Here is a 4756-nt window from a genome sequence, read left to right on the forward strand (position 1 = left end):
GGAAGTTTTAAAAAAAAAGTGGGATGCAAACTGTGCATTTTAAAGAATATTTACTCAGCAGCACTGGTGAAAACTATTATCCACATAGTGAAGTAACTCATCACCAGTGCCATGTAAGTGGTTTAATGTGGAATTGATATATAGTTTGGAAAGGAAGCAGCATGAAAGAAATAGTGCCTTTTAAAACTATTATTTTGGACATTTCCTTTGATCAGACGTCAATTGCCAGCTCTGCCCCCCTAAATCCCGCCTCTTTGCAACAGGAACTGTCTATTGAAAAGCAATTAATTGCTCCCAACAAGGGACTAATGTTGACGAAACCAGAGTAAAAAGGAAATTATGACGATCAAATGGATGCTGTAAACTGAACATTCAATGAAAATTTCCGTGTGAGTTTAAGAAGATGACGTATTTATATGAGGCCAGCTGCTCTGGGACCCCTCTAAGGCTCAGAGCCCATATTAAATGAAACAACTGAAATGCCCTGACGTCTTCCCTGGTGTCCCATCACAGAGATTGCAAGTCAAGTTATTGACATTATTGAGTGCAGCCGAATGACGTACGCAGAAACGGTTTCACACCTAATATATTGCCCTTTATATTTTCTGATGCTGTGAAGGCACTGGTTTTATTTAGCTTGCAAATCAGCGCTGATTCCTGTATCATTGCATATGCTTCCTGTGAGCACGGCAATTAAACTCCCTATTTACTGTTTTGCAAATGTGTGGTTCTGGGAGGCTCTTGTGTCAGCTCGGTCATCACTCTCTGCCCCTGCACGTCTGCAACATCGACAATCGCTGCGCATTCAGAAAGGTCCTCAAAAGCTGTCTCTTTCCTTCCTCCTCTTGAAATCTTCTCGCACCCTATGCTGTGATTGACCCGCGCACAGAATCACTGGCCCAAGCCCGACAACACACCTATCCCTCCAAACCACTGCAGATCCCGGCAGTGTTCGCAGCGGCACACCATGATAAACCCGCTTCCCCACTGACGATCGTACATCTCCACCCTAGTCCCTCTGCACCCCCACCCACTGCCCAGGCTCTCAAATCTAGGGAGTCCTCCGATGGCGAGACCAGCCAAACGCTTTGGACATTGGAAAAAGATATCGAAGATTTACTCCATTCTAGTTGAAGGTATGAATAATTCGCACCATGTCTGTGGACACATGCCGCAGGCACGGCTACCTATCCATGCACTATAGAATGCAGCTGTGGCTATGCAAATCCGGTCTAGCAGATCTTATAGCTGTCCCCACTGAAACCCCTGAAGTGCCTCAACACCCCTGCCATTACAATACAGCAACAACCAACGACAAATGTCGGTCTAGCTGGGCACACACCCAGTCTCCTGCACTAGCACTCTATCCTAAACCATCAACAGCAACCACCCACGTGCCTGACCTCAGGGCTGTCAGAAGATGTGGTGAGGGCCGGGGCAAAACATTTGGTGAGGCCCCCTTACAATTTTTTGCACTTGGCCAGCGGCAGCACCTGCGCAAACAGGCGACTCGAGTAATTTCCCTTTGAGTTTGTGTGCAGGATCCCAAATATGGTTTATTACTACAACTCCAAATCAACTACAGCAAAGTTAGATTTCTTTACTGAAGAACGGTTTATGCCAGACTAACTTTTGTATCATATGCAGAAATATATATAGGATGGCATGAGCTCTCCACTGCGCCACTTTCAAATCTATGAGGGTCAGTCACTTTTCCAAGCAAAGAGGTGAGGGCAGATCGCTTTCTGCGGCTGGGGCCTTCCTCTGGAAACATCCTCCCTGCCTCTCTGAAACTTGAGCAGAACCATCACCGGTTCTGGAAGCAACTCAAGACATGTCTCTTTGCTTCTGCCTTTTCTCTTTCTCTCCCTTGCTGATCACCTGCCTGATCCATGCACTGGTCACCTGGTCAAGCTCTGAATTCGGGCCCAGGTACCTGCCTGTCCTGTTGCAATCACCCACTGCCTCAAGGCTCCGCTGCACTTGTGGTCTGTATCTGTAAACCTTCAGTCCCCTCTCTTGCACTTATTCTCCACCCATTGGCTGCACTTACCCACACTTGCCACCTGTTGGCTGCACTCTTGTTTCTCCTTTGTTCCTGCACTTCTGCATCCTACCCCACACTCAGCATGTTTCTCCTCCCCCCTTCCCTGCCCTTGCGCGATCTTAATTACACAAGGCCTAGTAAGATCTGTGTTTTGTACTACTCTTTTGTTTCCCCATCCTTGCCTTGTCGTACCTAGAAACACTTGTGTACAGGCACGTTATAATGCCATATCATATCATAAGCACCGTGCACCTGTGTGCAAATTAAAACACACATCATACACAGTGACAAATGATGTACAGTGGAGGCTGGTACATATCTGAACTGAAGAGGCTTAAATGTGTGTGCCAATTAGGCAGGATCAACAGAGCACAGTGAGGGAGGACAAACCAAACAAGGGTTGCTTGAGGGGGGTTCTCATTGCCAAGCAAATGTTTGAAACATTGGTTGGGTTAAAAGTATGCATTTTACTGCACTTTCCTTGCAAAACTGGGTAGACATCCATACACTTTGCAATTGGTTTTGTATAGAAGCACATGGAAAATCCCAATAGTTGCAAATCACAAACCGTGCATAAGAACGTTTTCCAATACATTTCATGCCACCTTTCCACGCGAGATATGCTAGTATAAAAATATATTCATGCTGGTTGTTCTAATTATGTCCATGCAGGCTGCATCAATATATGCCATTATTACCATGTTCAGACTGCCAGCTAGTAAAAATGCCATGCCACAGAAAGTATATCCAGGCTGACTGTGTACCATAAGTGTTATTACTGGGTAGATTGACCTACATTCAATGTGGGCCAATTTAGCCAAGTAGTATGTTTGCTTTAACCTTGATGCATAGTCCTGTGCATCAAGGGTAAACCAAAAAGAGCACTGGCAATGCTAATAGGTTGGGCATTCGTATAGACATGGGAAAGTCATGTCTGTATTGGTATTATCTGGCCATTGATAGTGCCAGTGCAAAATGGTTTGAGTACCTAAGCAGCTAATAGCTGTGTCTGGCAAATGCCTAATACTTATACACAAGCCAAAACTGTTAGCTTTGCCAATGCTTGTCTATAACAGAACTTCAGCGAAAGACACGCAGGGTGTTTTTAAATCGAGTGGCCACAGGCAGACCTGATTAAGACATTTTTATTACACCAGTTCTGTGTTTACGACTCAAATGAAGTCATGAACTCTCGGAAGACTCCTTTGAGGAAACACTTGCAGGCACATTGAGGGCAAAGTTTGATGGCAAGGCGTGTTTACAGCTAGCTCAAAGAGTTCCAGTGAGGAGGTGTTTTGGGTGAGCAGGGCAGGAACTGGGTGAGAATTGCCATAGGGATTAGCATGGCCATGAGAAGAAGGGAAGTGGTGACATGAGACATCTCATTCTCACAGCAGTCCGTCCTTAAGTGTGACATTTCAGAAATGAAAGCAAGAGGTAGATGTTTGTAACATTGAAGCTTCACCAGAATAGTCTCATTCAAATGTGGAAAGATGTTAGGTGCCCCCACACAAGGAAGTTTGCTCCTCCCTCACAGCCTCTGATGTTAGTGCCTCTCCCAACATTTTATTTGTTAGTCCCCTCCTCCCTCCTGACATTTTTGCCTAGGTGCACCTCTGATGCCATGAACCCACCCCTTAATGAAGTGGCCCCCAGGGCAGCTAAACTTGGGGGTTGGGCTGAACACACACTCGCATAAAACACTTTCCCCCATGCATTCATCCACCATTTACACAACTCCATACATTCGTGCATACATAAAACCAAACACAGCATTGACACAAACACCAACATGCATTCATACATACACATATTAATTTCATTTAAATACACATGTATACACTTTTAATTTAAAATAAAAAAACACTTACCTTACCCCCATGCACTCCGACACGTGGACATGCTGTCTGACAGGAGAGAACTCATCGCCTATCAGTCAGCTGTTCACACTGAGCAACGTGAACACACTGACTGACAGGAGAGGAGTCCTCTCTTGTCAGTCAGCATGTCCACGTTGTCAGCTGAATAACGGAAGGCAGCAGAGCTCACTTCTGAGCCCTGATGACTCCCATTATTTTGCTGTTTGTTGCAGAGCCAAACGGCTTCGCAACAAACAGCAAAATCAGGGGCAGAGAGGAGACAGCACAGTCCCCCATGTGAATAATGGACACGGGTGGACTGTGCTGCTTTCTGCTTAGGAGAGGGGGCTGCGAGGCCCCCCGCAAGTGCGAGGCCCAGGGCAGTTCCCCCCCCCTGTACCCCCCGCGTGACGGCCCTGCCTGACCTCCAGCCTGCTTAATGGAGCTTAGCCAGCCCTCCTAAGCACTTACCTGGCAGAATGCACACACGCATCTTAAACTTAACTCTTAGAATCTCCCATACATGGACTGTGGTCACCAGGGGCGTTCCAACCACAAAGCGCATTGAGGCCATGAAAATGGGGAAATGGCGCTATCTAAATGACAAATAAAATACAATCATTAACTGAATCTTTAGTTTCTCCCTTTAATGTTTGTCTCCCGAACATGAACCAGAATGTCATTTGCTGAGTTCTTAGCTATAGTGCTGCCATCACCCTGTGCTGGCCTAATACTGAGGTGGATTTACTGCAGCTCTCCAGATGCTTTAGACTATGACACCCATGGTCCTACACCATTGATTACATGTCTAGGGCTGCTGACAGTTGTAGTCCAAAACATCCGAAGAGTG

Source organism: Ambystoma mexicanum, chromosome 13 (genome assembly GCF_040938575.1).
Source record: "Ambystoma mexicanum isolate Mex_15411 chromosome 13, UKY_AmexF1_1, whole genome shotgun sequence".
Lineage (NCBI taxonomy): Eukaryota > Metazoa > Chordata > Amphibia > Caudata > Ambystomatidae > Ambystoma > Ambystoma mexicanum.